Here is a 13,091-nt window from a genome sequence, read left to right as displayed (position 1 = left end):
ACAAAAAAAACGAAGAAAAAAACGGTAAAGCATTTGGCTCGAAACTGCAAGGTTATAGCATCGTGTCCTGTCTGGAGCACTTTTTTCCCTCTGACCTTAAACCTAGCGTTCATCCCTAAAACGTGTGGAGATTCGGCAGAAACATATAACGTAGCTCGGATTCTACGTTACAATGTAGCTTCCTTCTCCCGGTTGGATAACTGGATAGGGATGTAAAAGGAGTTCGTGCCGGGATGGGGGTATGTAACTGTTACATCCCACTTCTGACACGAAATGTAAAAGATTACGTGGTTTGGGGACGGGGAGAGAAACTTCTGACACCAATGTTAATGTATAAAATGGTGGGGAAGGGGGAAGAAGGTTGTTAAATATGCCTCGTGGCGGTAGTGTGCAGGAGGTCGAGCGGTCAGGATTTCATAGTGGACATGTAGGGCTGCCGTTAAATGACAAAACAGGAAGTTAAGTACAATAAAGAGGATATATTTCAATACAAAAGGCGCGCCTAGGATCGGAAGTTAGCAGGTTTAGGCCAGTCTAGGAGGTCGAACAATTAAACGAAATGGGCAACGGAAGGGGAAGCGGTTCATGTTGACTTACGGTGGTGGCCGGTCGCGAAGAGCAGAGCCAGAGGCTCTGCCTTCCAAGAAGACGTCTGTTCTTCTCTAAATCTGGATTCCAAGAGAGAGAAGCAACTGTGTTCGGCACCACAGAAGACTTCAGCGTCCACACACGTGATCGGTGTCCCGTGCACGCTATTGGCTAAAACCAATGAAGTGAATTCGCTAGCAGTTTCAGCAGAGGTCTCAAGGCGTCTCCTGTCAACAGCTTTAACTGGACAGCACTGCCTCCGTTTTGAAAGGCAAGCGATTTGTGTGACGTATACACGGCGTGAATTACTCTGGGAGAAAACTTGTAAAGATTCCACTGGACCTTTGAAATAAATTTTTTAAACTAATTCCCTAAAATATTTCTTGACTGGCTGCCACCCTGTACAGGGACATGCAGGTCGCCCAAGTGACATCCAGTTGATTAAGTCGTTTCGGAACAATCGGAAAGCGGAAATAAGATGTGAATCCAAAACCGGTCGTTGTTAGTTCTTTATGTATAATGTAAAACACAGCATGGGATGCAACTTTGCTTCGTTTATGATTTATAAGAAAGTTTTACAGCAGCGCAGCATATGACTCAACATTTAGGTTCCTAGTTTCCTTGACTCAAATACAGATGCGAACACGATTCTATGCGTCGTGGGGCGAAAGATCTTATTTGTTTGGACATTTTAAAATTATGCAGAAGAGCGGTAAACGAATCTCCAGTGGCGAAGCATTTCGAAATATAACGACAGTTTCAGAAAACCAAATTCTGCTTCCATCACATTAATAATCGCAATTCGCACTCTTAATTCACTGCAAAACCTTCGAACAGTAAGCAGTGAGCTACTCAGCTTTCAAGCATTCCAATAAATGTGACAAATAACGAAAAGTTAACCACCTCATCATGTGATGTGAGACTTACAATTTGTTTTATGCTTCGAGTAAAACGTTAAAATACTGCTTCAGCAGTTTTCTTCATTTACATGCAGTAACTACATTCTCTTGGCAGCGCAGGAGATGACTGAGCCTTCAGCTTTATTCTTTCGTTAATCAAACCTAATTGTGGCTACGATTCTTTGCGTAGCATAGCGAAGAAGTCTGCCATAAAGTGTCCACGACAAAGAATTGCGGCACTGAGTCCCAACAATGCACCACAGTGCGCACCAAGTTTCACAAAAAGTGTGCTGTAATGCGACCTAAACATGCAAATAATGCGTATTTCTTTTCTATTTTTTCTTTTATTTGTGCCAGCCTCTGATACTTACTGAATGACACACACACACACACACACACACACACACACATCATTCATGATACGTATACAATATTTACATAGGCTTTAAACAAATTACTTTATCTCGATGTACTGCCACCACTGCCATAAGATGTCACTCCAAACGCCAATTATTTATGGAATACGAAACACTCGCGCCACCAGATAAGTTTGCTGCTTACATCACGTAAGTTATATGAAAATGATAGTGTTCACTTACTTAACGTTGTCCTCTGAATAATTTTATTCACTACCCACAAATAAAATACTCTACGCCAGTCGAGTCGTCTGGCCGTAGGTACTTAACACTACCCTCGCAAAACAGGGCTGGGTCACTAGTACCTGGATAAATCGAAGTCACCCCGTCACGGTTCTATCTATATGTTCGGGTTAATATCAATTGCTACAGTAGGAACTCTTACACAGTTTTCTGTAGTAGATAGACTGATTCATGAGGAAGGTTTGTATACATAATTTATAAATATTTCGTGCAAATTGGCTGAACTATGATGAATTTAAGTCCACCGCCGCTATGAAAGCAATACCATTCTCACCAAGCGGTGAACGGCAAGACTTCTTGCAAGCACAGCTCAGCACGGTGCGACACAGCCCCAATAAAACTAAGTGCAGTCGCTCCACGTTGTTTGATGTACCAACAACAGGCTGGACGTGTCCGGAGCAGTGAGGTCAGTATGGACGCAGTTTAATATATTCCGGTATTATTTGTCCGAAGGAAAGAGACATAGGCATGGTACCGTAAACATAGAGGATGAAATGGGATTCACAAATTCTTTGTGGATGACCGCACAGGATTTCGAAAGACTTCTACAGATGGTTGAGAGACGCATTTCGAGATAATCACTCCTTCATCAGGTTGGGATGTCGCGTACACCATAATTATACTACCAAGCAAACACTGGGGTTACACTCGTATGGAATGATGGCATGAGACTTTCAGGGGGGGGGGGGGGGCGGAGAGGGGGGAGGGGGGCGGGAAGCACTGGGGGCCGAACCACGCAATGACCCTTGGTTCGGTGTGGGGCGGCAGTAGGGTGGCTGGACTGCTGTGACCTATAGTGGAGTTGTGAACCACTGAGGAATGCGGCGGGTTGAAGTCTCTCCATCGTTTCTGGGTCCCCTGTTCAATACATACATACACACAAGCTGCGATGTGAGAACGTAAAATGGGAGAAATATCAGTTATTATACCGATTAGTTTCCCTGAAACCGTTTGAGAACAAGTGAATAGTGAAAATACACACAATCCAAAATCTGTAGTTTCTAATTATTCACGCAAAAACCTGAACATTTTCGACAAAACTATCGGGAGATTATGATTAAATTGATGGTGTTCCAAGTGCTCCACTGTGGGCTGTATACATTGCAGGACGCTGAAACATCTCAGGTACGTTCACTAATCGGTGTGCCAGCGGAGTATGCTGAAAAAATAATATGTCTACTTTCTGCCACCAGGTGAAAAAATATCGCTGTAAGCGGTCAGAGCCGGCCACAGTGGTCGAGTGGTTCTAGACGCTTCAGTCCGGAAGCGCGCAGCTGCTACGGTCGCAGGTTCGAATCCTGCCTCGGGCATGGATGTGTGTGATGTCCTTAGGTTAGTTAGGTTTAAGTAGTTCTAAGTTTAGGGGACTGATGACCTCAGATGTTATGTCCCATAGTGCTTGGGGCCATTTCAAGCATTTCTGAAGCGGTCAGAACGTGGAATGTTTCTGGTTTCTACGTCAGTATGTGATTATTGCTTGGCGATGGGTGTTGATTTGCGAAGTGACTGCTGGTGTAAAGGGTGAAGAAAGTTGAAGTTTCCTATTGAAAACGCAATAGCTATTGAGAAGATAGACAGTGCGCTGCTGGTAAGGCTCTTTTCATCAAAATGGTAGCAATAGCAGCGCTGCATTGCGGGAATATCGCTGACAGTCAGAGCTGCGAAAATGCCCCATGTCAATGAATGAGCTTATGAATATGATCAAGAAATTTGAAGGAACAGGTGAATTAGATGGCGCAGCAGTGAGACGGATGAGGCCCATCCACATGGCAGGTGTTGATGAAGTAGCTGTAGCTATAAGTGACCGTGCAGCATATGCCTCACATTCTGCAGTGCTCGAGCTGTGTCATGGGAACTGTCTCTCCACTGGTAACAGTTCAAAAAAATCTGCGGCGCATTTTACACTGCTATACCTACAAGATTAAGGATCTCCAACAAATGAGGCCCCAAGATAACCTACAATACTGTGAATTTGCCATTCGCGCTTTGGTATCCATGGAAATGGATGCCATGTGGCTGGGGAATATTCTTTGCGCGGATGAGGCATATTTTAATCTGCACTGTGCCATGAATGCACAGAATTATCGCATATGGGGTTCTACTCTGCCACTTGTTGTGCGGGAACATCCACTGCACTCAACTTACACTGAAGTTTGTATACTTTTTAAAGACTGGGGACACTGGGTGTCTTCAGTTTGATTATCTACTACAATGGTAAGTCAGAGATTTCAAAACCAGATTTTAAACTCTAAGACATTTACAGGGGCACTCGACCATATTTTACAGCGAACAAAAGCTGAATAAATTGAGAAAAACTTGCAAATAAAGGACATTGGACCTGAATAAATTGAAGCAACTGTTGCACTAAAACGAGGAAAAGGAATGCAATATAAAAGGCATTGGTAGCTTTGAATGATTAAATAATGAAGGTAAAAAATGGTTCAAATGGCTCTGAGCACTATGGGACTAAACATCTGTGGTCATCAGTCCCCTAGAACTGAGAACTACTTAAACCTAACTAACCTAAGGACATCACACACATCCATGCCCGAAGCAGGATTCGAACATGTGACCGTAGCAGTCACGCGGTTCCGGACTGAAGTGCCTAGAACCGCACGGCCACCGTGACCGGCTAATGAAGGCAGCAGAGCATCATTTACCGGTAGGTAAAAAAGACAAGACCTAGTAGAAATCCTTCGATAACTCAGGAGATATTGAATTTAATTGATGAAAGGAGAAATAATGAAAATGCAGTAGATGAAGTAGACTAAAGGGAATACAGATGCATAAAAAAGAGATTAACAGGAAGTCCAAAAAGATGAAGCAGGAATGGGAAGAGGCTGTAGATGCATAGATAACTAGAGGAAAGATACACTGAGAATCAAAGAAACTGGTACACCTCCATAATATCGTGTAGGACCCCGCGAGCACGCAGAACTGCCGCAAGACGACTTGGCGTGGACTCGACTAATGTCCGAAGTAGTGCTGGAGGGAAATGACACCATGAATCCGTAAGAGTACGAGGGGCTGGAGACCTCTTCTGAACAGCACATTGCAAGGCATCCCAGATGTTCATAGTTGGGGAGTTTGGTGGCCAGCGGAAGTGTTTAAACTCAAAAGATTGTTAGTGGAACCACTCTGTAGTAATTCCGTACGTGTGGAGAGTCGCATTGTCCTGCTGGAATTGCCAAGTCCATCGTAAAGCACAATGAACTTGAATGGCTGCAGGTGATCAGACAGGATGGTTGCGTATGCATCACCTGTCAGAATCGTATCTAGATGTATCAGGGGTTCCATATCACTCCAACTGCACACGCCCCACAACATTACAAAGCCACCACCAGCTTGAACAGTCCCTTGCTGACATGTAGGGTCGATAGATTCATGAGGTTGTCTCCATACCCGTACATGTCTATCTGCTGGATACAATTTGAAATGAGACTCGTCTGGTCAGGTACCATGTTTCCAGTCATCACCAGTCCAATGTCTATATCTAAATCTACATCTACATCTACATCTAAATGGTTACTCCGCAATTCACTCTTAAGTGCCTGACAGAGGGTTCATCGAACCATTTTCATACTACTTCTCTACCATTCGCCTCTCGAATGGTTCGTGGGAAAAAGGCACACCTAAATCTTTCCGTTCAAGCTCTGATTTCTCTTATAGGTGGCTGTCAACAAAATATTTACGCATTCGGAAGAGAAAGTTGGTGATTGAAATTTCGTAAATAGATCTCGCCACAAAGAAAACCGCCTTTGTTTCAGTGACTGCCACCCCAACTCCTGTTTCATATCAGTGACACTCTTACCCCTATTGCATGATAACATGTAACAAGCTGCCCTTCTTTGCACTTTTTCGATGTCCTTCGTCAATCCTACCTGGTAAGGATCCCATGCCATGCAGTAATATTCCAGCAGAGGACAGACAAGTGTAATGCAAGCTGTCTCTTTAGTGGGTTTGTCGCATCTTCTAAGTGTTCTGCCAAGGAAGTGCAGTCTTTGTTTCACTTTCCCCACAATATTATCTATGTGGTCTTTCCAATTTAAGTTGCTCATAATTGTAATTCCTAGGTATTTAGTCGAATTGACAGCCCTTAGATTTTTTGCAATTTATCGTATACCCAATATTTATTGGATTTCTTTTAGTACCTATGTGGATGACCTTGCACTTTTTTTTGTTTAATGCTAATTGCCACTTTTTGCGTTATACAGAAATTCTCTCTAGATCATTTTGTAATTGTAACTGATCGTCTGATTATTTAACTTGACAGTAAATTACAGCATCGTCTGCAAACAGTCTAAGGGGGCTCCTCAGATTGTCACCTAGATCATTTATATAAATCAGGAACAGCACAGGGCCTATGACAACACCTTGCAGACTGCGACATATCACTTCTGTTCTACTTGATGATTTACCGTCTATCACTATGTCAGTGTTGACTGACCCAGGCAATGAATAAAACTTTGTGTCATGCAGTCATGGTGTGGTGTGGTTTCACAAGTTCTTTCATTCTCACTCCATTTTTCTTTGCAGGCCTGTTGGGTTTATAGTGACATCTGCACATCATAGGATGTCCTTGCAAAATACGTGATTCCAGCTTTGGAAGAATGCAGCTGTACCTATAACACTATTTTCAAGGAAGATGGGGTGACACCACATGTCGCTTGCCAAGTGAAAGATTTACTTCGAGAAACCTTTGGTAATGACCACATCATCTCTAGGCAATTAGAAGATGTGAGTAGTATATTTACTAGAGTTCTGGGCCAAATAACATATTGGATTAAAAATTCCAGGATATAAACCAAAATTCCAATGGCTTAGTATTTCCCAACCAAATCTCATTTGCCTATACCCAAAAACCTAAATTCTTATTTTCTCATTTAAAATTTACAAATCTAATAAATTTTATTCTCTATAAATAACGACCACCAAACCTCATTTGCCCTTACCAAAAAATCAAATTTTCAATTTCTCATTTGATAATTCACAAATCTAACAAATTTTATTCTTTTATAAATAAGAGCCATCAAACCTAGTTTCCCTTCGCCAAAAAAACCAAAGTCTGATTTATTTAAGAAAATAACAATCTAATAAATTTTTCTCTTCATAAATAAAATCTGTCAAAACTTGCCTATCTATATCACTGATTGAAATTAAAATTACAAATCTCAAAGGTACATTTGAACTATAAACATTTTAATAAATAAAACTCAAATTTCTTTCTATATAATCACAAACAAAACAAAATGAACAACACAGCCAAGCTATTTAAGAAATTAGAAAATTATAGTAAAGGTAAGTATAGCTTTAGTTATAGAGATTTAAAAAATAATTTTGAGGAAAATGGTTATTCATATGGTTGATCAAATGTAATGAGACAAGATCTGATGGAATGTATTGGTTATTTTAATAAGAAAGCAATGAAGAAGAGAGAACTAAAACATAAATATAAAAAAACTACAATCAATTTGTAAAACAGAAAATATGAAGAATTATACCAAACTTTACAAACAAAAAGTAATTGATCTCATTGTAAATCTTGTTCAGAGTATTAATAACAATGAAAACGAATATGAATTGAATTAAACAAATCCTTAAAAAACTTCATAAATCTCTAAAACAAAAAAATCTCTAAACGATCTTCCTAAAATCTGTAAAATGAAAAACTTAACAAATTATTCTATAAACAAAAATTAATTGATGATCTTATCAATGTAATTGAGAGTAAAATTAATAATATCGACAATGCGAATTATTTTCAAAAGCCTCTAGGCAAGAAGTTAAGCAAAAAATTCAGAAAAAATTTACCAGGTTTCAATTTTCTAGATTTTTACAAACCACATAAACGAATTGATAGAAACGTTTCTGCTTACAATTCTAGAATAATAACTTATAGAATTAATAATAATGAGTATATTGTTGCACCATAAAATTTTTTTAATCAAATTAAAGAAGTAGTAATAATGAAATTAAAGCATATTTTAATTCAAAGAAGCGTGATTAAAGATTAAAGTTGACATGAATTTTATTGTAATTTTTAAAAGTCAATATGAAATACAAGAATTTGATTTTAATGCAACTAGTCACATTTTATTTAGAACAACTGATAGAGAAGATTATTACCAAAAATCAGTGAATAAATTATTAACTGCAATGGAGGAAATGTAAAGGAAAAAATCTGGTTAGTCTTTTATTTTGTATAGTTAGTTTAGAATTAAATGTTAATAAACACAATCAAAATTTGATTCTTCTTATATCGGTTTGCCAAAAGTTATTAAAGATAAAAAAGCAGTAGTTAATGTTAAAAACTCAGATAATAAATGTTTTCCTTATTCAATAAAATCAGTAAATGCTCATGTAGAAAGAATTAATAATTATAAAAATATTGGATTACAATTAGATGAATTTTTTTAAAAAGAGAAATTTAATTTTCCTATTCAGTAATCTGATATCAAAAACTGGAAAACAATTCAAATATTTGAATTATATTTATGTATATGAAAGCAATGAAGATGAAGAACGAATTATTGTATATACTCTATGTCATACACAAGATAAAAAAACTTGTGTAATATCAGTAAATTCTTCTAAATAATGTCAGTTATAAGGAACCATTTGTTTTTCAACTTCTCTAATTTCTTCAAGTGGTTTTCAAACTTTTTCTTCTAAGTCCCTCAGTTCCTTGGTTAACGTTTTCAATTGTATCGATAACTGATTGATCTTTATTTTAAATTTTTCATATTCTGTTCTTAGTAATTGTTTTTGCATTTCATAAACTCTTATTTTAACTGTTGCTATACTCTTCTATTTCGTCTGGCTTTTCGAAGAACTTTTGGATCATATTTTGCAAAAATTTATTAAGGATAAAAATCAATAATCATTCATTCATTTACATTCAATATTTATGTTCACCATTTATGTTTAACATTTATGTTGAATGTTTATTTTCAATGTTAAAAAAATTCTTAATCTTTTCTTGGTATTTACTGTCACTAATGTTTCTTGTTATATCTATTGTTATAAAAGCAAGTTCATCTTTGTTCCAGCATTTACTACGTTTTTCTTTAAATTTAGCACACTTTAAACCAGACTTGTGATAAATATGGTTTAAATTTGTATCATCTTTTCTGAAAATGTTTAAAAAATTAAAGTTATCTCTAACTAGTTGTTTTGTTACTTCTTAATATGATTGATTTAAATAAAAACATTGTATTCCTTTATGTGTACCTCTACTAAAGTGTGCTCTAGTTACACCTTTATTTTCGAGAATAAAGTAATCAAAAACTGCAACTGAATTATCTTCAAATACATCTGACAGAATAATTTCATTATTATTTGTAATTACAGTAACAATTTTTTCATTATTTTTATCCTCGATTTTTCCCACATTTTAAAAAATTCTTTATATTTTGGATGATCTAAACTTTTTAATAAACTTACAGATGAATCATTTTTTCCATTTTAGCCATCCTAGTGCTAGAATATTTCCACAACCACATGATCCTATGACTGCCCAGCGAATAGAATTTTGTAAAAGTTTAACATGTTCATTTTTTAATTTCTTCTCTGTAGTTCTTATTCTTGGTTCCCAATCTCTCATTTATTTACATATTTTTTACTAATATAAATGAGTGTATTATTTCAACTGACTGATAGTTCATCTGTTCAGAAAAAGAGATGAACTGTTCCAATAAGAGAAACTTATAAAAGTGTTTCACTAATTTGTTATTATTCAACTTTTTAACTCCAAATATTATACCAAAAAAATAATAATCTTTATTGAGATGCAGAAACAATAGAAATTCCTGTTAGTCAATATAATTTGAAAACTCTAGAAGAATTTATTGAATTGTTCATATTAGAGTAGATGAAATTTTAAATTGAGTTGTTATTGAAAGTGATGTTAAATTGTTTGTGGATAAAGAAGATTGTGTCGGTCAAGTTTGTAGAAGCTAACAAAAAATCTGTTGCTGAAAATGTTCCTAAGGTTGTTCCATTTGAATTAATTAAAGTAAATTTTAATTTGGTCTCTGGAATGTTTGTTTAACATAATGATCATTTTCATTGAGAAACAAATTTTATTGCTTCATTCAAACCTAAAGCTGAATTTGCTGGTCCAATAATTTGTGAACCAAATCATCCTATAAGTATTCCAATTTTTGATAGTATACAGAATTTAGAAATAACTATAAGTGGCGAAAATTATAATTTTATTTATTTTAATGGTGCTTTTGTAACAGTTGTTTTAGAAATGAATTAATAAATTTTTCCGTTAATAAGTCTAGGAAAAATCGAGAGTTGTCAGTTTTACTCATTTCTTGTCAGTGAGAAAACTGAGTGAGAAGATTAATATTGGTGATGGTTGGGTTCATCCTAATTGTTCGCAACTTTATATGGCATCTGATGTTACATATGGTAAATCGAATATTAATGTTCTAAAATTGTTTGATGTTATTCCAATTAAAACAGGAAAGAATATTTTATCTAGATGTCCTCTTATTTCTTCCTCAACACTTATTCGATTTAATTCATTCTTATTAAATGAGTTAAATATGGAAAGACATATTCTTAACAATGGAAAAATTCAAACCAATCAAAATTAAGTATTTTATCTATTAGAATTATTTGATGGATTTTTAAAGAATCCAAAGAAATTATGTTTACAGTGATTTAACTATAATTTTTACTTGTAGTTCAAGAAAAGATCAATAAGATTTATACCTCATTGGACTACTGATAATGATAATAGTACTCTTCCTAAATAAGGTAAAATTGTTGTTCAAAGTATGGACATTCAAATTCCAGTTGTTAAATATGAACCAGAATATTCACTCACACTAGAACAAGAAAGACTTAAAAGTCCAAAAATTCCAATTTGTTTCTCTAAATTCTAAACAATTGAATTTTCTGGACTACAAGGAAAGAGAAGTTTTGAACTAGATATTACTAATTACTATAGTTCTACCAAATATGATATACCTTACTTTATTTTCGTTGTATTCCAAACTAATCGAGAAAATAATCGGTTCAATGATTCTTCTTTATTCGATCATGTTAAATTACAAAATATTTTTGTCAAAAATTGAAGAAACGAAGTTTTTCCTCAAGAATTATGGAATCTTGATCCATCAAATAACTTTTTCTACGCTTACAATGCTTTTAGAAATTTTAAGAGAATAACCCCTGTTAACTAACGATGTAAATGTAACTCCTTTCAATTTTGTTGAAAATTATCCTATCTAGGTAATTAATATGTCTCAGGGAATGAATGTTGTAACTACTCTCAAAATAATAATGCTATTATGTGCATTCTTTCAGGAAAATATACCTAATGACACAATTGCATATGTTATTATGTATAGTAAGAAGGATCTGACTTATGATTCAGCTAGATCCATACTGAAAATTTCTAATTTCATAAATGAACAAAATATTAGAAAAAATTAAAAACCTTTTAACTTCATGTCTGCATTTCTTTTTGAAATATTTTCATAAAACTAGAGAAAATAAAAACTGAGAACTTTAGATCTGTAAAAATTAAAACTTTTCCAGATGTCTGAAAAATGTTTTAATTTTTGATTCCTTAAATTTTCTATATAAATAAACATAAAACAAAATGAACACATTTGGTAGCATTGAAAATCTATTAATTGAACTTAACAATAATAGTAATGATTGTGCAGAAATGTTCACTAAATTTTCAGAGCTTAAAAAACATAAATCTTTTGACACTTCAAGATCTGAAATTTTAAATGGCAAATTTGTGGATAAAGTTTTATTACTTTTAGATTATAAATATAAAATTATACTTCCAGAACGTTATACGAAAATCTTTACAAATGATGATGATAAATTAGATAACTTGTTGGATTATATCTTATTTATCAAGGTAGAAAACAAATAAAGATCGTAGAATTCATGTTTTTTTAAATTTTTGAACATTAGCTTTTAATTTTAAATATCTCAGGTTAGGTGCTCATATCCAATTTTAAATGAAAATTTCGTTTTGTGGGTATAGACTAATTTTTTGGTGGGGAGATACTGCGATATTTGAATCTTGGTTTGCATCCTGAAATTTTTATCTGGTATGCTCTTTGGTCCAGAACTCTCATAAATATACTACTCATGAGTTGCCTTCCAGATCCCTCAAGCTAAATCCATACAACTTCAGGTAGTGGAGATTTACAAATAATCATGTCTGTCAGGCATGTATTCACTCTCCATTATCTGAAGGATAGCATGTGATGACATATTACTCTGATTACACTGGATGTATGAGCAACTCAAGACCACCCTGTATTGCAGATGCAGAATGTTACTGAGTCAGGGTACCATATTACACACATGTTGTAACTTGTGATCATATTCTAATAACATGCCAGACCCTCCATTATCATGTCTTTGATAGTCCCCCCCCCTTTCAGCACCCTGTGTTGTATGCAGAGCCCACACAGCTGCATGTGGAACAACATCAGTTTAGTTATAACCAGAAAAGGGATTAAGCTTTACTTCATTTACATAAAGGAAGTTTTTCAGCAGTGCAGCAGGTGACTTAGCTTCCTGCTTTCCTTCAATTAAATCTATATTCAGACACACTTAGTTGCATGCCAGGGCGAAAAAGTCTACCACAAAGACTGTGTGACAAATAATTGTAGCTATGACTCTGCACAGTGAATCAGTGCACAGTAAACTTTGCAACATGTGTGCTGTCGTTGACTAGTAATCTATATCAGATATTGGCTTTTTTTCTTTTCTTCATTCATTTTATTTCTGGCCTTCAGACATGTTCCACTCAGCCAGCCTCCATTACATCATATGCTACAAATTAAAAGCAACATCGAATCACACACACATGTGGTACACTCACGATTCATATATTGTATTTATGTTGGTTGCAAGCATATTAATTAACTGATAATGTGCTCCATTGTTACCATGAGAT

This window comes from Schistocerca cancellata, chromosome 4 (genome assembly GCF_023864275.1).
Source record: "Schistocerca cancellata isolate TAMUIC-IGC-003103 chromosome 4, iqSchCanc2.1, whole genome shotgun sequence".
Lineage (NCBI taxonomy): Eukaryota > Metazoa > Arthropoda > Insecta > Orthoptera > Acrididae > Schistocerca > Schistocerca cancellata.
Note: the sequence above shows the minus strand (reverse complement) of the source record.